This window comes from Bactrocera dorsalis, chromosome 4 (genome assembly GCF_023373825.1).
Source record: "Bactrocera dorsalis isolate Fly_Bdor chromosome 4, ASM2337382v1, whole genome shotgun sequence".
Lineage (NCBI taxonomy): Eukaryota > Metazoa > Arthropoda > Insecta > Diptera > Tephritidae > Bactrocera > Bactrocera dorsalis.
The window spans coordinates 37,101,728-37,127,413 of NC_064306.1; the positions used below are offsets into that span (position 1 = coordinate 37,101,728).

Genomic DNA, 25,686 nt, shown 5'->3' on the forward strand with positions numbered 1-25,686 from the left:
CAATAGTTTCCGGAATAACAACTAATTTTGGACGACTTTCACGAAATCTGCCGTGATCTACAAGTCGATTGAATTCGCCATACCATCGATAAACACTAGAGCTTGATGGAGCTTCCTCGCTAGAAACTAAATAAATTTCACCGATTCATCGTGAAAAATTTAATTAAGTTCACCGATATACTGTTGCTGAGTTAATCCCCGTCGAAAGTTGTAAAAACAAATCACTCGAAAATATTGGCGATTTAATTACATTTTTTTGTTGAGATGAATATTTTAAGTTACTGTAAACAACACAAGTAGCGGTCATATGTCAAAACGTGCTGACCATCAAATGTGTCAAACTTTGGGATAAAGTTATGAGTTGCCAGATTGCAACACTAAGGTTGCCATATCCCGAAATATGAAAGACAATCTACATAATACAGCGTCTGACCGAGAAGAGTTTGCTGTCAGTGGTCAATGGCATTAGAACAAAAAATTTCCAATAAAAAAAATCGATAAAATCTCCGAACATGGTGTTCACATCGAACAACTAAAGTATAATGCTACAATGTACTAAATATGTAATTAAATTCGTGGATTAAAATTCACAATTGGAATCCGTAGTGGGCGATGAAAGTTTTTTGTTCTCCAATTTGGAAAAACGAGTATAACTTCTAAGAAAAGGCAGCACATAGTAGAGACTATTCATTAATTTCACATTTAACCCCCTTTCATACCAATTTTCCTTCCCACTAAATATATCTGCAATACATGTTATTATTATATAGTATTACAATGAAACTAAATTACTACAATGTATATCAGAAAAGAACGCGTATACCTCAATAAATATTTTCCTCATTATCATTAACAGTTTAAAGTACTGTTATGCTCTCCTTCTAATAAATTTGTCACTTCATTAGTAGCAATAAAAAAATCTTAACCTTGGATTCAAGTGGGTATGTGTTTATACCTTGCGAGTAGTAAAAGGTAAATAAACGCCTTTTTTGTTCGCTAATTTCAGGCGCCAATTTTATAAAACTTAAAACGTAAAAGCCCTGTGAAAAGTGGCGAGTAACGCAGAAATAAATTCATAAAAATTATAACAAGTCGCGTCACCTACAGATATCATCATCAAGAAATATAGTACATAGTATAGCATACTACGTTAGCTCGTAAAAAAAATCACACATATGTACCAAATTTCCTCTACGATAAGATAACAGTGTGTACTACCCGCAGAAAAAGAGCACTACATGTAATATATTTATTCAAGCAACTTTTTAAGCTTGTTTCTACATCCAAGTGTAAAATGTTGCGGAGAGATGATATGTATTTGTCAAAGATTTGAGAGCATTCATTTTGGATAATATTCGACTGAATAGCACACAGTGAAGAAAATACAGCAGCCGTAGCTGAGAGTGTACACGAAGACTGTGGAGAGTCGATTTGGAGCCGTTCGCACAACTCGGATTGCCGTATGGAACGACTTGACGCATTTTACGTCGAGATCTTAAATTGAAAGCATATAAAATAAAGCTTGTGCAAGATCTGAAACCGCTCGACCTTCCCAAGCGATATTTCTTCGCTCTATGGGCTCTTAAAAAGTTCCAAGAACATGTTTTCGAGTCAAATTTTGTTCAGTGATGAGGACCATTTCTGGCTCAATGGGTATGTAAACAAGCAAAATTACCGCATTTGGGGTGAAAAGCAACCTGAAAAGATTCAAGAGCTGCTATTTCATACAGAAAAAAAATGGTTTGTGTGTAGTTTTGGGCAGGTGGAGGTATCGGTCCATATTTCTTCAAAAAATTATGCCGATGAAAACGTAACCGTCAATGGCAACCGTTATCGCGTCAAGATAACCGCCTATTTGCTGGCCGAAATTGAAGATCCTGATCTCGACGACATTTGGTTTCAACAAGACGGCGCCTCTTCCCAAGCATCGCAACAATTATACAATTTATAGAGAGAACACTTCGAGCAGATAGTTTTACGTTTTGGGCCGGCCGATTGGCCACCAAGATCGTGTGATATCACACCATTCGACTTTTTCCTGTGGGGATATGTAAAGGGAACCTCAAAGTCTATGCGGAAAATCTAGCTTCGAACCAGTCTTTTGAGCAAAACATCACGAGTGTCATTTGCCAGTTATCAGTGGCAATGCTTGAACGAATTATCGAAAATTGGACTCAAGGGATGAACCATCTGAGACGTAGCCGCGGCCAACATTTGAAAGAAATAATCTTCAAAAAAATAAATATCAAAGTATGTTCTTTCGAACTATAATAAACATTCCCCATTCAATTTGGAGTTCCTGTGTTTTTTCTTTAAAAAAGTAGGAAACCTCGAAATAGATCTCCACTTATTATCTGCCAAGAAGAACACGTCAGTGGGTGCAAATTATAAGAAAGTGCTTCTGCGCTGAAATTCGATGAAGAAACCTTTTTCTAAATTTTTACTACTTACGACCTTTAAAACCTACACACGGTGTACAAAAATGCGGTTGTACAGAACTTTATGCGCCCTTACATTTTTCATATCACTTGTACTTTCGTGGCGGTATACTTCGCTTGTATTACTTAACATCCAAACAAGGAAGTTATTTCATGTGTTTTATGACCAAAGAATTTTCGCACTTTCTACCTAACGGTGGCCTACTTACATATATACATAGGTATTCATAGGAATTCTTAGATAACTGTTAACAGGGAAAAAATAACGTACATACATTCATACATAGTACTTATGTATATGCATTACGTAGTCAATAATTATAGAATGAATTGGCAATTATGATTGACATTGGAGGTATGCTTTGTAATTGGTGGAAATGCTGCTGTTTTTGCAAACTGATTACAACAATGTATATTTATGTTTACATTAAGTAGTAGATAGTTAAATATATTGTTTCAATTACCTTTGTTTAAATCAAGTTCATAATTAAGTACATATGTATGCTTTGCAAAAATATTTGAGTAAGTTCTCAACAAACCTGAAAAGAGAGGAAACAGAAATTAGTAAAGTAATTATTAAAAGCTTGCGGGTAATGATAAGTAATTAAAATGTAATATGGTAAATAAGTAAAGGAAGTATTAGTCAAATTTTACAATATACTCGTACACAGCGAAAGGCTTCTCTCGAAAACTAATCAGACATTCGGAGGTAGACTAAATTTTGAAGAAATAAACAAAAATAAAATTTTTCTCTACATTCAGCCAAGTTTTAATTAACAAATATATGTTCGAGGTTTGCTCACAAAGCATCGTGAGCTTTGTATTTCTTATGAAAGTTTTTATTTATTCATGAATATTTTTCCCCTTCTGTCAGCGTTTTTTCCAATCCTCAAAGCACTTAAAAAAGTATAAAGTATAAAAGCCAATTTTTTCTTCCACAAAACCGGCCGTTTTTGGAGGATTGCTTTGCGCGAATTGCACATAACTTTCTTCGACAAGAACTCATGTTGTAGGACGTCTCCAAAACGGAAGAAAACTCTTAACAAAATCTTCGCATTCGACCTAACTTTCCACGCTTTTTTCGATCTTGGCTTATACGGCAGCTTCCATTGTTATAATTGAGCTTTGGTTTCTACTCCATAACCATAAACTCAAGATTCGTCACCACTTATAACCTTCTACACTAAATCTGCGACATCGTGGAAGAGTCAAACATCTCCTGACGCTGTTTTTGGTGTAAAGGGAGCAATTTTACCAGGAAATCCAAGATGAACCAAAACTCGTTCAAGTAAAACAGCTGTCAAAAAACCTCGTATTTGCTATACTCTAGTTAGGTAAGTAAGAGCGCAGCATCATCGGACTCACTTAACGTTAGATGTGCCGTTTTGATACACTAACGTTTCATTGTTGTGTTCAAATCATTTGGTGCCCTGAATGGAACTAGTTATCTCCCTTATGTTTTTTGTAGAAAGACATTCAAGGTTTGATATATGATCGATTCCAAGAGTTCGATGTCTGGTTTGCGATGGAGCTGGGCACTTACAGACGAAGTGTTGAACCGTTTACTCCCTTCGAGTTTACAGCTTTATAAGGCATTCCCATTTTTAGCGCGTGCTCTACAAATAGCCAATACCTCGTTATGTTAGCTGTAGGACTGTATATACTATACTTTTCCTGGACATATGAAATAGGTCTTTAGTTTTTGTCTTGTCTATCCTTCATTTGGTTATATATTTCCATCTACTCTGAGCTGTTTGTTCAAATTGTATATTAAACTACCTCAGGCCGCTCCTAGTGAACATGGTATTATGTCTGCGTTGGTAGAAAGGCTCCTGACTTGATCAACTCGTCTACGTTTCCATAGCTGAAAACGTTCCAAATTATGGACGAGTCGAGTTGAACTGCCAGTGAATCTTCCTACATTTCTTTACTATGCTTGAATTGACGAGCACAAAGCTAGTAGTGCCACTTGGCTGTCTGTGTAAATGGTTGCTTTCTACATCCTCCGGAAATTGTTTAGCAGAACTTCACAGGCTCCTGCTGAGTATTGTCTAGCAAGTGCAATACGCCATATAAACGTTCCTAATATTTTTCTCAATAATTATTTTCCAGTGCAGTTTGGTATCTATTTTATCCCCAGATATTTTGCTATGTGGGACAGCGAGATTTTGTACCACCGAGGAACTTGAAATCGAAGTAGTTTGGTTTTATTTGTGAATAGCATCAGTTGCGTCTTGTATACTGTAAATATTTGAGTTTTTAGGTATACAATTTTAAGCTTCTGGAATCATCTGGCTTCACAAACTACAATTAAAAAGCTATCATGTCAGCGGGATAAGAAAAAACCTTTCGGAAAGCTTTAGGCTTTATTTCATCTTTCTTTCTTGTTGCTTTCGTAATAATCTAAAATTTCGGTTTTCTGTTACCCTATCGCTTTTGCGGACAATAGTCTGAAACAGCTCACTCACCGCAGCATGGGAAAATAATAACTTGATCATCATTTAGAAATATTTTTTAATAAAAAAGCGTAGGGCTTCAACTTCGGTTGCGTCACTACATTTATAAACTAATAGCAAATCTACACTACACATTACACTCTTTACAGGGTGACCTCATTAATTGCATAGCTTATCATAATTTACTATTACACATTAGTAAATGTTATGGGAAATAAAAACTTAATGACGCATTCTCGACTATATAGCTTCGGGGTGTACGAGTATAACTATATGCACACGTTTTTATAATTTTCGCATGCAGCTCACACCTAATCAAATCAATATTTATGGGGTAAAATAGCAAAAACTACTGCAAATTTTGTAAACAAATCTGTGTAAACATTTGCTTGGATCAAGGTGAGCCGAGGCTACTTGTGGCATAAACACTATTTACAGTTGAAATATGTATATCGATACTAATAAAATGAAAACCAAATAATCAGCGCTTCCTGGCGAAAGCAAATGAAAAGTTTTTGCTTTTTGTTTAAAAGTCACATTTTGAATATCAAGTTGAGAGAAATTAGCGTAAAAATAGTTCTACGTATAATAACTGTAAACTTTGAATAAAGAATATTGTAGTTCTGAAGTTGAAAATCTGAAAAATATAGAATTATTGATTAGTCAGCAATTGAGATATAGAACTTGTAGTTATTTCCTCCAAAAAATATTATATCTTCCAAAGAATTTGATATCGATAGGAAGAAAAGTTCGGTCTCGCGACTGTTTTGCAAAATAAAAGCCGAGTCGATTTAGCCATGTGCGTCTGCCCACCCGTCAGTCTATAAAACTGCGAACTAGTCCTTCAGCTTTTGAAATATCTATCAGAAATTTTGCACACGTCCTTTTTCTCTCCAAAAAGCTGTTGTCGGCTGTCGGAACCGCCGATATCGGACCATTGTAACATATAGCCACAGAGCTTGTCGACAGTGGTAATGCTCGAAAATTATACGAAAGGATGCGGCGACTAACAGAAGGTTTCAAGACCGAAGCAAACTCTCGAGACTGATGCCCAGGACATACTGAAATTATGGAGGGAACACTTCCCCAAGCTGCTGAATGGCAGTGAAAGCGTAACACCAGGAGATGGTGAACCCAATTCCCCAATCGATGACGATGGAACAGGTGTTCCATTGCCTGACCATGAAGAAGTTTCCGACTCAAACAACAATGCGGCGGAGGCCGATGGATTGCCGCCGAGCTATTCAAACACGGCGGCAAAGAACTGATAAGAAGCATGCATCAGCTTCTTTATAGAATATGGTCGAACAAAAGCACGCCTGATGATTGGAATTTAAGTCTGCTCTGCCGAATCCACAAAAAGGGAGACCCCAAAGTTTGTGCCAACTATCGTGGGATAAGCTTCTTCAACATAGCATATAAGGTTCTATCGAGCGTACTGTGTGAAATACTGAAGCCCACCGCCAACAAACTGTGTGGACCTTATCAGTGTGGCTTTAGGCCTGGAAAATCAACAACTGACCAGATATTCCCCATGCGCCAAATATTGGAAAAGACCCGCGAAAAGAGAATCGACACACATCACCCCTTCGTTCATTTCAAAGCTGCTTTCATCAGCACGAAAAAGAGCTGCATTTATGCCACTTTGTCTGAATTTGGTATTCCCCGCAAAAGTAATACGACTGCGTAAACTGACCTTGAGCAGTACCAAAAGCTCCGTCAGGATCGGAAAGGACCTCTTCGAGTCGTTCGATTCCAAACGAGGTTTCAGACAAGGCGACGCCTTATCGTGCGACTTTTTCTATATACTATATTCTATATACTCCTGGAGAAAATAAGTGAAGCTGCAGATCTGGAACCAGCATTAACACCAACAACAACGTGAACCTCGAAATCCAAAGCAGAATAACTCTTGCCAACAGGTGCTACTTTGGACTGAGTAGGCAATTAAGAAGTAAAGTCCTCTCTCGACGAACAAAGACCAAACTCAAAAAGTCACGCTTCATCCCGTCTGGTATATGGTGCAGAGGCATGGACGATGACACCATTTGATGAGTCGACGTTACGAGTTTTCGAGAGGAATGTTCTGCGGAAGATTTATGGTCCTCTGCGCGCTGCCAACGTCGAATACCGCAGTCGATGGAACGATGAGCTGTACGAGATATATGACGACATTGACATAGTTCAACGAATTAAGAGACAGCGGCTACGTTATCTAGGTCATGTCCTCCGAATGGACGAAAACATTCCAGCTCTGAAAATATTCGACGCAGTACCCGCCGGGGGAAGCAGAGGAAGAGCAAGAGGTTTGCTCCGTTGGAAAGATCAGGTGGAGAAGAACCTGGCTACATTGGAATCTCCAATTCGCACCAATCAGGAAAAGGAAGAAGGACTGGCGCGCTGTTGTAAACTACAGCCACGTAAGTAGCATCTACGCCAATAAAAAAGAAGAAGCAGAATTATCTAAATCATCGCTACAATCTCCGAAGAAATTGTTTAGATCGGACCTCAATGCACAATACAGTTACGTTTTGATTTCGAGGACGATTTTTTTCTTCGGTAAATTAAAGGCTTCTTCAAATTTGTCTAATATGCAACGTAAAGTCCACTGCAATCAATGCTAATTGTTCTATGTACATAGATCAATGTCAGTACATACATATGTACACTTATGAACATACATTAGATATATATTTGTATATTTCTATGTAAACAAATATTACTGTGTTACAAAGAAGGTCGATTCTAATGCCAAATTAATTAGCGAATTCATTTTATCGCCATATCAGTTAACATAATATACATATGTACATATGTAAGTATGTTTGTGTCAATGATTTGGCGGTTGATTTATGTATTTACATTGTAAATATTGCAGTAGCAATCATAAAACGCCAACAGTTCCTGGTATTGCGAATATTTACGAGAGGATTTACAGATAATTGTTTACAATAAATTGTGTATGTGTGCGTGTGTGCGTTACTACAAGGTAAGAGCCAACGTTTGGAACATTGTAGCTTAACAATAAATCGATTGAGGTTAAGCTAATAGTGGAAATCAGGAGGAAAATGCATGCGTGCACTGTCTATGCATACAAACATAAACATACATATGTATGTATGTACATATAGATAATTCAGAGCATAGACGCGCAGTTAAGTACGATATACCTAGAATTTACAAGTAAATGTAGAATCTTAACAACGATCAGTAAAACGTATGAAACAAATGGAAAATTTTACAGAAATAAAATCAACATTTCCAATACTCAACTCATTAGTGGATCAATAAGAACTAGTTTCACTACGCAACTGATTAAATAATATGTGTATATGTAACTAATGCCGAAAGTAAAGAAAATTAAAACACACACACACCCATACATACAAACACAAGTGTAACGAATGCCATGGTGTCATAGTTGAAAAAACAAAACCTACAAATACAACACTGTGCGTCCACTTGTTAAATGCTACTAATGTGAGATTTATTCAAATTAACTATAAAAGTACCTGTTACGCTGCCAATAACATCGATGCGAAGGAATGGCAGGGCAAACGAAGCATGAGATAAAGGGTAAAAAGTCCAATCACTTTTTTATGAGCTTAAGTAGTAGAGGCACACACATATACGCACATACATATGTAGAGGTGCGGAGAGAGCTCCAGCGTTAGGCAGCTTCTTCAGCAGTCATAATAAGAAAATATATATGAACACCTGTATGTGTGAATGTGCCCAAATGAGCTGAACAGCGCACAGGCTCCATTAATAGGCAAACGAACGACCGAAATTTTTAAATTATGCATAAATATAAGTTTTTAACTGAGTATGTATGTGTATATGTATTTATATTTGTACGTATGTATGTTTAATATGTCTGTATGTATGGTAAATATGTACGGATATGCTAATGTACGTAATGAAAACAACGAAAAGCGATCACAATCGCAATATTTACCTGCGCATTTATAGAAATCACTTCAAAATATGCCGACAGTGGTCCTAAATGTACGCATAGACATAGCTATTAACATAACTACATGAAAACATACACACCTATATAAACATTGCCCATGTATAAAAACATATAAATGTATATAGCACCGAATCCAAAATGCTTAGCGTTAAGTATCTCCGGTTTTACACCAAGAGCCAGCGCCGCCAAGCCATAGTTTCTGGCCATAAGTATATACATACAGACATACATATGTACATTAATATGTAAATAAATAAGTTGAAAGATATATCAGCATAACAAAATAATGAATGAGTTGCCTAATACATTTTTAAGAAATATTTAAATATATTATTAATCACGAGTATGGCTACAGTAAACACTGGTTAAGTGCTACACAAGAGCCAAATATGCGTATTTGAAGGAATGGTGTGACAACATGCTAATTAAAACTAACAAAAACAACAAAACACATTAATTGCGGATGCGACGAAGCTATAATACCCTTCACAGTTCAATTTTTTATATCATAAAAGGGTATAAAAAGATCTTTGTCTGAATTTTGATCAGACAGTACCAGGTATGAATGGCAGCTAAATGCTAACGTGGTCCGATCTGAACAATATGTTAGAATAATGTAGCGATATCTTAGATAACAATACATTGAAGACAAATTTTGTGAAGAAATAGAGGATGGGGCCATGTATGTATAGAAGTCAACGCCAGTGAGGAAAGTTCTCTGAGCGCCATTTATTTGGGAGTGGCCAGAAAGGATTCTTTTGCTCAAACAGCCCACGATTTACGTAGACCAAGTATCCTCTGGGTAGCCAGAAGACATCGGTTAGAAAGCAAACTAAAGTGAGACGGCGAAACAGCCCTACCCAGGATTGTGCGATATGTTTGGGATCCGCCACAACAAAACACACCCAACGAAAAGAAGAAAACAGCCTCGGATGAGAGATCCCCCTTTTGATGACGAACTCTGCAAACGCATTACGATGTCAAAAAGAGAGAAGCCGAAATACGTCAGTAAGAAGAGCTTGACAAGCTGGCCGGAAGGAGTTATGCCCGAAAATTCAATGAAAAGATGCGGCGACTAACAGCAGGTTTCAAGACCGTAGCATACTCTTGTAGAACCCTCAGAAGTGATCTAGTGACTAATGCCCAGAGTATACTGAAATTATGGAGGAAACACTTCTCCAACCTGCTGAATGGCAGAGAAAACATAAGACTAGAAGTTGGTGCACCCGATTCTTCAATCGATGACGATGGAGAGGACGTTCCATTGACCGACAATGAAGAAATTTGAAAGCAATTAGTCGTCTAATGAATAAGAAAGCGGCAGGCCGAGCAACTCAAACACGGCGGCGAAGATCATTCTTTATTGAATGGTTCTCAATTTATAGAGTAGTTAGCATTGAGGTGAAAGTATATTGATAAGTAGTCTTTAAACAAAATCAAAAGAAATTGAAGATCATATTGAATCTTAATATCTTTGATCTATACGAGGTGAGAATATCATCACCACGATAAGCATTAACATTCACTACTTATATATCGATGTAACACTGTCTATATTTGAAATATTTAAAATAATCATAATGAAGTTAAAACAAAAAAATGTGCGGGCATTGAACTGTATCAATTAGTAACAACTCTTTCAATAATTTAAAAATTCATTCTAATATCACTGAATATACACACATACATACATACATACATGCGTGTCGGTAAAGTTTATTTAATATTCATTCAGTTAAGTTGAAGTTTATTATAGTAGTATGCATATAACTACAAACATTTTGACAGGTGAAAAAGTTTTTAATTGCCATTCCAAACCGGTGAGCAGAAGAATTTTTAAAATGTAGTTAAAATGATCGGATGCCAAAATATTGAGTTGGAGAAAGAAGAAAGAATTTTATAAATATTTGCGTAGTAAGCAACCGGATAGTTGCGGTTTGCTCCAATAAAAAAGGTTTGGAAATAATTTTAAAAAAAGGAAAAGAGACATCATCTCACAGAAGATTTTTAAAACCGTGGAAAGTCATTATATAATGGAAAAAGGGCTTGGCAAACTGGAGTTCAGAATATGCCTGAATTATGAAGGTACCATTAAACTTAAGATCTGATTTGTGATATGTATATGGAGAAGAATCTTCTATTCAGTGGCAAAAACACATCTCGAAAACAACAATATTCCCGATGCCGATCTAAACAAGATGGCTAAAGTACTAAAAAGAAGTTAGCGAGCAGCTAATAATATTCACTTTTTGTGAAAAATATCGGATTAATCTCACCATGATAACCGACTATTAGATGCCTAAAATTGAAGCTCAGCGACATTTGGTTTCAACAAGACTGTGCTAATTCCCAAACATCGCATCAATCAATGGATTTATTGAGAGAACACTTCAGTGAGCAGATAATTTCACGTTTTGAACCGGTCGATTGGTCGTGTGATATCACAACCTTAGACTTTTTCCTGTGGGAATATGTGAAGTCTAAAGTCTATGCGGACAATCTCACTTCGATTCAGGCCTTTGAGCAAAACATAACGTGTGTTATTCACCAGTTATTAATCAAAATGCTCGAACGAGTCATCGAAAATTAGGCTCAACTGATGGACCATCTCAGACGTAGCCGCAGCCAGCATTTGAAAGAGATAATCTCTAATTAAAAGTAAGATATGCTTCAATTTCCTTGACTGGTAAAGCCATAGACATTCGTAATAATAAATTAAGCAAGCGCTTGCTTGAGTGCATTGGAGAAACTCAATGAAAGTTCCTCAGTTTCATTAATTGTTAAATTTATGAGAAGATCCATGAGTGAATAATCCAACATTAGGAAATTATTAAAGACATATAGATATGTATTTATAAAGGTTAAGCCCTCTGTAACTGCTGACATCTGCATAATTTTAATTGTAATAGCTTAATTTATGCTTTATGCCACGTTCTTGTTACTCATTCATATAGAGCTGCTATGAGAATTATATACATAAGTTATGGCCTAAGAGATATTTACAAACTAAATGACTGGATCAATAACACAAAATATTAGGAAAATAGCAGGCAGGAAAGAAAGGTATAGATAGACTCAAACTTAATGAAATACAGTGCCGTATTTATAGCTGGAAATATTGAGCTAACAATGAAGGGATATTTTACTACGGATGATGGTAAAACTTCATGAATTATTCCCAGTATATTTCTACGTTCTCTGACTTCAAAAGAATGTTTGATGGAAATAAATCCAAACACACTAAAAATTACCTTTTACCGAAGCTTATACACATTTTTAAGAAAAAGACTAATCTCACTACCAAAGGTGTATCGATTAGTTGAAAGATTGCTGTAATCCGTGCATTGACAATCGATAGCAACTAAGTAAATATGTTGATTATGAAGAACAAATTTCACAAGAAAATAGTGTTTTCTTTGGAAATTATACTTAATTTTTAATAACCGGCGATTCATTTGGAAAATTTTAGTTTCCCTTGGTCTTGTAGATAAACTCTAGGAGGATCGGTTCTGAAAACAGCGTTTCGAAAAAACACGTTGATATTTAAGGCCCGATTAAAAAAACTCTTACAAATCCGCTCATGTCCTCAAAACTAACTAACTGTCTAAGCCGAGCTCTAGATAAGGCCGGATGGAAGTAGAGAAGGTGTTCTAGCGTCTCACTTATGTCCACTTCCCTGCCATTTCTCAATGTGTCACCGTTAATGAAGCCCTAGGCTCGCAAGAGATACCGGTAAGTTATAACCTAGGCCAACAACCGTCTGCAGAAATGTTCCCTCATAATTTTAGTACGTACGACAGTCATCGCATTCGCGACTTAGCTCCCACGTCACTGTTAACAGTCATAACTTCGAAGTCGTAGATAATATCGACTATCTTGGAACCAGCATTAACACCAACAATAACGTCAGCCATGAAATCCAACGCAGAATAACTCTTGCCAACAGGTGCTACTTCGGACTGAGTAGGCAATTGAGAAGTAAAGTCCTCTCTCGACGAACAAAGACCAAACTCTATAAGTCACTCATCATCTCTATCCTGCTATTTGGTGCAGAGGCATGGACGATGACAACATCTGATGAGTCGGCATTACGAGTTTTCGAGAGAAAGGTTCTGCGGAAGATTTATGGTTCTTTGCGCATTGGCAATGGTGAATATCGCATTCGATGGAACGATGAGCTGTACGAGTTATACTACGAAATTGACATAACTCAACGACTGCGATTTTAGCGACTTTCGTCGTTACTGAACGGAGTCAGTCCTCAAGCGAATGGGACTTTAAGCAATCTCTTCGGCTATTTTCGTTTCCCGTGATGCCTTTGTAGTCTGTAGCCCAGTATATACGCAACCGCCGATATTCGATTACCGTAATACAGCGACTGCTGAACGATTGTGTGTTGATTCGGGTTTTATCTGATCTTTTTGATTACAGCCAAGCCTCTATTGGTTTTGCTGATATAAAAATTGGGAATCTTAAAATCGGAATGATAGTCTGAAGGTGACTGAAACCATTCATTTTAGTCAAACAAGAAGCTGCAGTCGACATTAAGTGAACTTCTAAGCTTTCACACAATATAAAGTACGCAAATACACCACTTTGTGACGCGTGTTTCACGTAACTTGCAAGCATTATATGAATATTAACATATACTAGTTAATTTCTATATATACACATGTATGTATATACTTGTAGTTGTACATATGTACAAGTCATATATCACTTGCGTGAATTACACTTTGAGCATTTTCTAAAAGTTATAGGCGCTACGCAGCTAAGATAGAAATTTTGACACGTCTTTGCTTTTGTTGTTGTGCTATTTTACATTTCGGCTACTGTGGCTCTACTTTTTGACGCCGTAACGCCATGCCATACTATTCTCAGCGCTCAGGTAAAACTATATTTTTATAATCGAAGCAGGTACAATGGCAAATTGATTAAGTGTTGGCGCACAGGTGGAGCAGAAGCGTGTTGCGGTGCGAACAAGCGCGCAAATTGACGCACTCTTATCAAAAGCGTTTATGTGGCCATAGATACGCACTGCGGCGACACGAAGCACTACATACACGCCATGTGTATGAACATATCTATATGTACTGTAACTGTATGTATGGGCAAGCAAAACTAATGAGCGCCGAAAAAGGCGCTGTCAACGCTTTAATATTTGGACAGGTAACATACACTTACTCGCACTTACGTTACATATGTACTTAAGCCTACAAAGTATCTACATATATACATATGTATATACAAATTTAGGTATTATATATGTACATATATATTTATATGAAATTTCGTAGTGTCAACGACGCTTGTGAACCGCCGAAAAATACCTTGACACTTGGCTCGTTGGGCAGGGTGGGCAGCGCCGATGAGCAGGTTGGCACGCATACGAATTAGCTGCGCCATAAGAATTGAAAACAGATTTAAAGTTTGAATAGTAATTGAAATTGAAATTGGTATAGGCCTAATTTAATTACTTGTTGTATGTACATATGTGGCTATGTGTGTGTGCATACCTAAGCATATTTATGGTAACAGCGCCAATGTATGAAGATACACATACATGCTTGTGTGTGTACATTGTATCGCGCGTGATCGGACCCGTGCTAAATTTTAACGCAAGACTTTCGTCTGCTGCTCGGGCATTGTTGCTATGTCATAAATAACCACTTCACGACATATTTCGGAAATTTGCAATCTAATTTTTTAACGCACTTACGTGTATGCGTGCTCAAATGTACAAGTGTATAGCAAATACTCTGTTATAAGGAAGTATCATATATACATACATACATGTATGTAAGTAAGTATGACTACACAATTTTTGCTGACAAGCTCGTTTTTTTCTTCTTTTTTGCTCATCGCGCGCCTATTCAGCCTATTGGGCTTTCGAAATACATTTGGGAGGCAATGACGTGGACATACATACATACATACATAAACTAATTTATTCAATAAGCATATATACATATGTATGTAGGCATTTAAATTTGTCTGGTAATTTATAAGCAAAATTAATTGAATTCATTTTAATGAACTTGACTAAGCCTGCTGATTCGAGAATTTTACGTTTTTTATTGCTCGTTCGCACTAATATTACCGATGTACTTCCTTGATTCCCTTGACCAAAAATCGATTTTGGATACTGGCGAGAATTTTCATACTCATGGTGCTACTAAGCGAGATAGATATAGGGTTATATAAATATAAATGATCAAGATGACGAGACTAGTTGAAATCCGGGTGACTGTTTCCTTGTCCGTCCGTCTGTGCAAACTGTTACTTGTGTAAAAATTGAGATTTCTTGATGAAACTTGATATGTGCGTTTCTTGGTAAAAAAAAGTACGACTTCGTAGATGGTCGTAATCGGACCACTGCCACGCACACAAAACGCCATTAACCGAAAACCTATAAATTGCCATAACTAAGCACTAAATTGAGATATAAAACTCTAATTTGGTCCAGGGGATCGCAGTAGTAAGTGGGGCATTGGCCTGCCCTCTAATAAGTTTGATGTACATATCATTTAAATCACTTAAGCTACAAGAACTAAATTCACATAACGAAAATATTATAAGAACTCCTATCGACAACATGAAAATGGATGAAATCGAAAGATAACCCCGCTCACTCCCCATAGAAGGATACTGTTAAAAACTATTAAAAACGCGATAAATCAATAATTAAATACGCCAGAGGCATTAAATTTTACCGCCGTAATGATATGAGAAGACTTTATACGAGCGTGGACTGGAACCACGCCTACTTCCCATATAACACAATTTTAAATTACATCTATGTCAGGATAAAACTTCGCACGAAAAGTGCATTGGAGGTGAGCTATCTTAAGACTAAAAATTGTGTAAATCGGACCAAAGCAGTTCAAGCCACTAGGTACCGAATAATTGAACCCTAGTACCTATAGTTGACTTTTTTACGCAAATATCAGCCAATGTGTGAGATATATAACATAAATGCAGAGAAAATCCTTTCCTGAAGATGGCATGTCTGTGCATCCCATATACCTGACACAACGAATTTCGAACTTCTAGGTGATTCTGTCATTCAAATTGTGAGTACAAAATTTCAAATCGATATCTCCAAAAATTAGGGACTAATTTGTGTATATGCAGACAGGCGGACACGGCTAAATCGACTTAGCAAGCTTAGTATATAGAGTTTGCCTGGAAAGTAATAGGTCTGATTTTCTTCCGCCGCGACTGTACTTTCTAGCTAACGAACGAGCGGCTGGTCAGTTGTCTGGAGCCTCAGAACTAACATTTTCGCGCGACGTGTTTCTGTGACTGGAGGTATGCGATCAAATTCGATGTGAAACTCGGTAAATCTGCAACAGAGACGTTTGATAAGATCAAGCAGGCTTACCCAGATGTTGCTTTAGTAAGAAATGGTATATTTCGGTGGCACCAGGCCTTTTTGGAGCGTCGGTAAGAGGTCGCTGATGCAGACCGTGCTGGGAGACGTGCTACTTTGACAAACACTGTAAATGTGACTCGTGTGCGCAAAGTTTTGAACTCAGACCGTCGGCTAAGTACAGGTTTAATTGCCATGTTACATGTATCAAAAAGGGTCACCGCCAAGGTATCACAGCCGATTGGAAGTTGAACCACAACAATGCACCGGCTCACACCGTATTTCTTGTGAACAGCTACCTAACCAAGCCGGTATTCCAACGCTTCCGCAGCCGCCCTACAGTCCAGATGTGGCCCCTCAGACTTTTTTGTTTCCTTGACTGAAAAGGCCGATGAAAGGCAAGCATATTGAGACGACAGAGGAGATCCAAGCAGCATCCACCTCTCAAGGCTCTTCCGGAGAATGCCTTCCGTGTCGATTGCTTCAATACATTTTTTTAAATCGACTCAGGGTATAAAAAAAATATATATCGAAACACAGTGAAATTCCTCATAACTAACCGGACAGCCGCCGTCGCAGTATTTTTGTCCGGCTAAGAGTGCTGTGGATATTTGTACATACGTATGGGGACATGGCAAAAATGATTGTTTAAAATTTATACTTAGAGTCAGAAGCTGCAACTGCGAACATGTAGTTCTATTGAACTATTAAAAGAAAGCTAATGGCAGACAGAAGTGAATGAATGAATGAAAGAACTATAAATTGTACACAAATTTCTTGACCAATATTACGAAATTTTGTCCATTTAACAGAGATAAAATTGAAAAATATATTACTAAAACGGTGTTCGGTCATTGGTACGTACTCATATTGGTTTATTCGAATTACTTTTGTATGAAAATAATAAAGCAAACTTCGTGTTCATGAAATTTGCCCGGTTATGGGAGATGTCCGGCTAGGAGAACTGTGCGTAATGTGGAATTTCATTATATAATATTGCAGTGTGGGTAACAAACTCAGTAGTTCTTGAAAATAATTGCGTAGTTGTATATAATCAATTAAAATAATAATATATTTTAATTATTTATTATATTCATAGAAATATTTTAATATCTTAACAAATTAATTGTAAAATATTTCTCATAGCCATATTTATTTCCATTGAATTGAGAGAAGTTTCTCGGTTTACGCAATGTTATCGTTGTTAAAAAAAATAATTATATGCGTAGAATTCTGCGTAGCCGAACAATTTTTTTTTACAACGATAACATTGCATGTTACAAACAAATTTGTCAAAAATACAAATATACGCATATAAGTATGTAGAATGATTTTTTTTTTTTGACCATGACTTGCGATATTTGTAAAATGCGTTTTGAATTAAATAAATTATGAGAAAAGAATTTAAAGTACTATATAGAGGTATGTATGTATGTATAGAATGCGTTAGTTTTAATTTTTGCTAGCTTGATTATTTTAAACTTGAAATTAATACTCTTATCAACACAATTTTTTTTTGGTTTCGCAGAACCTATTAATATGTATTCAAATATGTGAGAGTTAGCTTTTGTGTTTGTGGTCACTTCAGCTGTTTTGAGATAAAACTCGCTGTTTTCACATGAAAATATTTAAAGTTTCACTGATTGTGCCTCACACTAAGCAGCGTCTGCTCAATTGCGCTGCTGCCTTTAATCGTTTTTGCGCACACCCTTTTGCGTAACCCTGACTTCCTCTTTCAATTCACCAACAAACAGCGGCAGCACTACACATCCGTTCAACGAACAATCATAAAAAAATTTCAAATTAAACAAAAAACAGTATTAACCCGTGTAAGTATGCACAAAAGAGTCACTTGTCGTGTTTATGGACTTCGCGCAAGGCTCGCAAAAAAAAGTAGAAACACATAAAAGCCTTTTAATGGGAGGAAGGGCCGCAATTATGCCTAGCAACAGCCATGGAATTGAAAAGCACATAGCGAACGTTGGCTTGACCAGTCGACTCTTGCACGCCGGCAATCTGCCAATGGTTAATTGCGCAAATTACATGCATACATACATATGTATGTATATAGTATCACTCCTTCTGGTATGTGTGTGTGTGTGTGTGTGCATGATAATCCCGCAATCCACGGGCAGTTTATTAATTAATCGTCCATATTTGACTACACAAATTGACTGGCAGCAGGCACGTTTGATCGCTTAAAGGAAATATATCTACATACACACATGCACTACACCATATGTATGTAGATATGTATATGCAATGGTGAACTGCAGTATACCAAGGTGAGGCAGACACTTGTGTAAATGTAAGCACATGTGTACACTTATCAATTTGTAGGCTCACATTTGCTAAGTAGACACCTACATACATACATACATACATACAAATACATATATAATATATTTGTATATTTGTACATGTGCCTATATGTACGTATGTAAGCATGTAAATACATTTACAATACGATACATATTTATGCACCTACATATTATTTGCATTTCTGCATTGCAATGTCGAAGACCCGGCGTATTTGCGCCGGGTTCGACTGAAGAAAGCTTAATAAAAAATTATTTAACACGGTCAAGTGGCAATGCCCGCCATGGAAATTAACCGTACATATGTACATGTGATTGTTATAAGAAATGAAAAAATGAAAAAATGGAAAATAACAGTGCAACAAGTTCACAAAGTACAATGCATAAGAAGGTGGATGATGTCATCAGATGGGGAAAGCCGTATTGAACTTAACGAGAGTGTAAAGAAGTTGTTCATAATCTTGGCATTTATGTAGACATTCAAACGGCTAGCTTCTAGTGTTAGTTTGAAACATAATATTGGGTAGTCGAAAAAGTCTTTTCGTATTTCTAATCAAACTTTAACTCTTTTATATTTTTAATGAACTTGAACGTGGTAGTCTGGTAACTTGGGTTCACAAAATCGATTTTTTTTGCTTAATTTGAAAGTACATTTCTTGAAAAGATACTGTGAAAATTTCAGACAGAAATTCGAAATATTTCGGGAGTTATAACGAGTTTCCTACAGCGCCTCGGAGTCCTCTCTCTTGGAGTTGTTGAACTTTAAACGCGTTTTTCTCAAAACATTCGTTTTTCTGGTCGGGCCGGGTCCTAACTTTTGTCTACAGAACCATTGCTTTCAAATTTTTATAGTTCCCTTCGGTACTAACGAGAATTTTTTTCACCCCTAATATTTTATTTTACAACCCTTTTTTTGCTAAAATAAAAGGACTTTGTTTTCAAAGTCCGCTTTTTTGTTATTTACCTTTGAAGTTTAACTTCAGTAGTTCCGACCAGAATGACATGTCTATAGATTAAGAATAATTAAGAATATTTGATTTCAGATAACATCAAGAGCCAAAATAACCCACGTGCATTTCTTTGAGGTTCCAACTTCGAGTAACAATAATAATAGTAATGACAATAATAATAGTAATTTTTTCAATTATTTTTTTTTTCAATACGTAAATAAAAACTCTCTAAATATTCAAGATAATTCATTTGTATTTTCCTATAAAAAACACCCTCCAAAAAAGTCATGAAAATAGGCTTGAATTGCCAGACTACTACCTTAATGAACCAAATATGTACCATTTTTGTAATTTTCCGCTAGAGACACTATTCCAACAGTGTAAAACTTTTCTGGTTTCTCGGCGAAAAACTGCGACAAGTAATTTTCACAGGCTTCTCTTGAAGCCAACTTTACTCCATTAAGGGAGTTCCGCATTGACCGAAACAAATAGTAGTCCGATGGTGCAAGGTCAGCGCTATATGGTGGATGCATCAAAATTTTCCAGCCAAGCTCTTCCAGTTTTTGCCGAGTCATCAAAGATGTGTGTGGTCTAGCGTTGTCCTGATGGAAGACGAAGCCCTTTCTGTTGATCAGTTCTGGCCGTTTTTTTCGATAGCTTACTTCAATCTCATCAGTTGTTGGATGTAAAATCAATCGTTCGACCAGACTGGAGCAGCTCATAGTAATGATTCTTTTCAAATCCAATCAAACACTCAGTATTACCTTTCGAGGCGTCAATCTTGGCTTTGTGACCATTCGTAGAGCTTTACCACGCTTGGTACGATGATCTTTTCCGCACATTATTGTCGTATATGATCCACTTTTCGTCTCCTGTTACCACTCGCTTCAGAAATGCTTCGATTTCATTCCGTTTCAGCAAAGAATCGCAGATGTTAATTCGGACCATTAAATTTTTCACAGACAAATCATGTGGTCCATAAACATCGAGTTCCTTCCTGTTAAGTTCCTTAGCGATGGCATGGTTGCTTATGTAACGGTCCTGGTTAATCTTTTCCATAATTTAATTGACTTTTTGAACGATAGGTCGACCAGAGCGGGGTAAACCTTTCACATCAAAATTTCCAGAACGGAAGCGAGCGAGCTGGTTGTGCTACACGAACTGTTACAGCATCGTCACCGTAAACTTAACAAATTTCAAACTTCTCGATGCAAAAATTATTTCCCCTATTCAACTAAGTTTGAATAACTTGAAAATATCGTAAAAGTTTTCGATCAATAGGAGCCGACGACATTGTGGTCGGATAAATATTAAACACTTAAAGAAGTAGAGGAGCCGATAAAGTATACAGTGAAATTCCTCATTACCGGACACCCACCGTGGCAGTATCCTTGTCCGGCTAGGGGATCTGTCCATATATTGGGGCGTTGCAGAAACGAGTATTTAAAATGTTTTCTTATAGTCAGAAGCTGCAATTCAGAACTGTATTTCCGTTGAACTAACTTCAGCCAGGAGTGAATGAATGATAATTAACCCATTAGTTTCCGTTGAAAAAACCGCGAACCAGATAGCGCCAGCGCAAGACAATTTGTTAGTCGTTTTAGGTATTTTTTAACAAAATATTACCAAAATAGTCTACGTGTCTAGTCATTAGAACGTACTGTTGTCCGGTTATAGGAATTAGTTTTGTATGAAAATAATAATTAAAATATAGTCTTCATGAAATTAGTCCAGTTATAGAAGATAACCGGCTATGAGGACTGTCCGTAATGTGGAGTTTCACTGTATTTACTATCAATTTACACAGCAGTTACCATTTGTACTAATGACTAAAAACTATTGTACAGTACAAGTGATTGTTAACAACTTTAAGCATAACCATAAATAGTGGTTTATCAAAAACATACATATCTAAATCTATAAACTCGGCGAATGATTGCAGAAAGGCCCTGCTAGTATTAAAAGCAGAAATATGATTATTTTCCTGCTGCTCTTCGAGATATACCTAGATAAGTTTTATATACAGAAGACATTAAAAAGTGGGCGATAAAATGCCCTTATCACATAATAAAATTTTATGTTGCTATGTTGGTGTCTAAACATCTCCCAAATACTGGATGGGTATGTTATGTCAATAGTCTACAACACTTAAAGTTACAAGCAACTGTTAAGACATATTTTTATCATATTTCATTAGTTTTTTGGTGATAATTGTATTGGGGGCACACATAGTGGACAGCTAAAGTCTAAGTACAAGAATATTAATTTTATCTCCGGTGTTGTAAAGAAAGAAAATTTATATTTTTTTATTTGTGCTCTAACTAAAACTATAAGAAAGTTCTATTAAAATAGTTTTGGTATAGATTCAAAAAAGTAGTAGTAGCCCATTTCTTGATAAAGGTTAATCCGTTTCGAGGTTCCGTCGAACGGCATCGAATATATTTTCTTCACTGCGTGCTGGACGTGGTCTATTCGGTCGAATATTATCCAGTGCGAGTGAATGCTGGGTCTGAAGGTGGGTGATGGTGTTGCAAATAGAACGCTGTGTACGCCGATTATGTTGATCATAAGTTAAGGGAAGCGCGCGAAAGGCTTGGATCTAACGGCTGGGCCATCTGAGACGTAGCCGCTGCCAACATTTGAAATGGATAATCTTCAAAAAATAAAAGCCAAAGAATGTTTTTTCAAATGCTCATAAATATTCCCCATTAAAATTGAATTTTCTAAGTTTTTTCATTAAAAAAGTTGAAAACCTCGAAATGGATCACCCTTTACATACAACTATTACTAATTTCATATCGTCTTCAGAGTGCTTAAATTAAAAAGTTTAGTTTTTTAGTTTTTCTACATACATATAAGTATATTTGTAAATATATATGTATTTATCAATTCGAGTGTTTTATGGCAGCATTTTTTATGAACTACATACATAGTAGGAGCTCAACTTGCAGGCCATGAATGATACACATAAATGCTTTATTTTGTTTTATTATGTTCAGAGTAGTTTGTATCAATATTGATTAGGCTTTATCTTCAAACTAATTTATTACCGGACAGTTTTTAATAAATTCGACATATCAGCAGTCAAAGAAATCTATTCAACATTTTTGTGTAGTTCACTTGACAAGAATATCGCTGGGATCTAACGATAACTTTCGTAATCCACGATTTCCTTAGAATATATTTATTTGAAGAGTAAGATACGTACATATGTTCGTGTATTACACAACAGAACATAATTAGTCTTTTCAATTGAGTGGTTTTCGGTATATGTTATGAAGTGAAGTTGAAATCTAATAAAAAAGGAAATCTCTAGCCTGATTGTATTTCATAGACTGATAAGATTTAATTGTTCATATATTAAGTTGTTAAAGAAATATCAAGTCATGCTAAGATATTAAAGTTTACAAAACTAAGAAACAGTTTGGCACCCGAATCATATACATATATGTATGTAGTCATATGTAAAAACAATTTTCGAAATGTGATTTCAAAAAAACATTATGAAACAAACAATATTTAGGATAAGCTCAAAGATATTTGTAAGGTCTTACATTATTATATTTGTTAGGTAGCCTTACAGGTTAATTTGACTGGGCTCTCTCAAGTATTGCTCGAAAGGATGAGGAAAATGAAGTATGTCTCAATAATGTGAAAGCACGCTTATTTACAACCTTAATAAAACTCTCGGCAGGTAAAAACACTAGGTTTGGCCAGACACATATGATGTATAATCTGTAACTATCCTGTAATCCATGATGGCATTGCTGTAAAAATAGCTTTTATCAAGGCTGAACCGATTATCTAAAAACGTGGGTTTTAAAGAGCCATATATTGCTACGTAAAAATAAATAGCACATAGATTTTATTCGCCTTTGAGACAATTCCAAAGCATCATTTCATTCATCATTGTTCCTTTAGCAGAAAATATTCTGGATTTGAAGATGTTTTACAATTTTCGTAATAATCAAGGCGGAGAGATGTTTCAAGAGGTTACATGGGTTTACGGGTTTCAAAAAATATACTTTTTATTGTCTTATTGAATTCTACAACACTTCTAGAATATTGTCCAAAATTTTCAAGTTGGTCCGAGTAATAGTTTCGGAGATGCAACCTTAAGAACTTCTGCGGTCGAGGCTAGCTAGGCTAAGTGCACCGTCTTTAAACGCGAAACTGTGTTTTTTAAGTCGGTTGGCAAGATTTCTCGTGAACTATTTAACCGACCTTCATGAAATTTTACATAGGTCTTTGAGATACAATTTTTAAAGACTTGGAAGAAGAATTTTTTTCTATTACAACTATTAAAAAATATCACGAAATTTTAATTTTTTTTTTTTGTAAAAATGTCTACCAAAAATCCAATTTTCATTTTTTTTACTTCATCCAAGTTCTAAGTTAAGATTTTAACTAAAACACATTTTATTTCACTTTAGATGGTCCTGTAAGGAGTTATCATGCCAACGGGAGCGCATCTTTTTTCCGAGGGGTCTCCAAAAATGACTTCGCAATGGCCTTTTTCAAATTTTTTTTCCCAAAAGTTTCAGAATTTCATTGTTAATAGTGTATGTTTGTAACAATAAAAAATTCTAATAAAATATTTCTTTTTTTTTATGAGAAAAAAATTGCTGAAAAACGCGGTTTTCTAACCGAGGAAGCCCATGTAATCCCTTAAGCAATCTAAAAATTGTATTAAGCTTTTGAAATTTTGGTGAAATCTACTCGGAAAAGTAATAATATAATAGAGTGAGTAATGCTACCAAATCGAGTATTCTTCGAATGCAATATTTGATTGACTTTTTTTATTAAAAAACTTAATGAATGAAAAATATATTAATTCCATCTAGACCATTTAAACCAAACAGCAAAAATATTTGACCATTTTTCCATCCCATAACGACACATCTTTTTATTACGAGCGAGACTATGAAACAATTAAAATTTGCCACCGCAATGAAAATGCTGATAAATAAACATAAAGAAATTAACATAGATATGCATGAAATGTATTTTATTTTTGAAAAATTAAGAAATAATAGCGTACATAATTTATTAGTATTAGGCGCCCTACAACAAATTGAAATAAAATGGTATGGTTAATGTGGATAAATGCGTTATTACTACTAATGGCATTGCATGCAACATGAAAGCAATTTAGCCACTCCAACAACTGACAGACATTCGTCTACTTAAAGCAAATTTATGCAATTTTTTCGGCTCAAACGCCGATAAAGTACAATGAAACAGCCACTGCAACCCTCGCGCGAAAAGTGAATAAATATTTGAAAGTCCCACAGCGAGGCATATGAAACACGATAAGTCAATAAAATAGAATTTGGATAGAGCAACAGCGCTTTAGAAGCGAGTGTGCGGGCATTTAAAAATCGATTTCAACACAAATGGCGTGAAAGCAAGAGCGCATCCCTCCCTTAATGCCAATAATTTTTAATTATTTTTCCTTACTTTCACACTTTCTTTGCGGGTGTCACAATGAAACACACAATTATGGTACAAACATGTACAGTGGCGATGGAATTTTCGGCAACATTCTAGAAAAATTTTTCATTTAAATTTTCAACACATTTTCGGGGTATTTTAGTGGGAACTGCTGATTGATGGTAATGCTCGAAAATTCTATGAAAAGATGCGGCGACTAACAGAAGGTTTCATGACCGTAGCATACTCTTGTAGAACTCCCTGAAGTGATCTAGTGACTGATACCCGAAGCATACTGAAATTATGAAGGGAACCGCCAACATGCTTAATGACAGTGAAAGCATAACACCAGGAGATGGTGAACCCGATTCTCAATTCGATAACGATGAAGCACACGTTCCATTGTTAGACCGAGAAGATATTTGAATAGAAATAACCCGTCTGAAAAACAACAAAGCGGATGGGGCCGATGGATTGCCGGCCGAGCTATTCAAATACGGTGGCGAAGGACCGATAAGGAGCATGCATCAGCTTCTTTGTAAAATATGGTCGGACAAACCATGCACGACGAAAGGTAGACCCCACAATCTGCGCTTAATATCATGGGATAAGCCTCCTCATCATCATATATAAGGTTCTATCGAGCGCATTGTGTGAAAGATTGAAGTCCACTGAATGGGGCCAAAATTGTGTGGCTATGGGGCAAAATAGAGTACCCTAAACGAATTCCTAAAGTGCGGAAA

At 36.2% G+C, this 25,686-nt stretch overlaps 1 protein-coding gene across 1 annotated transcript in view; it reads right to left on the reverse strand.

Annotated features, from left to right (window-relative positions):
* Positions 1–1,522: 1,522 nt before the first annotated feature.
* LOC105222208 (mitochondrial cardiolipin hydrolase) overlaps positions 1,523–25,686 on the reverse strand; it is a 49,015-nt gene continuing 24,851 nt past the window's right edge. The window contains exon 4 of the mRNA XM_049455375.1: positions 1,523–2,977. The gene's annotated coding sequence lies outside the window, so the exon portion shown is untranslated. The remainder of the gene's footprint in view (positions 2,978–25,686) is intronic.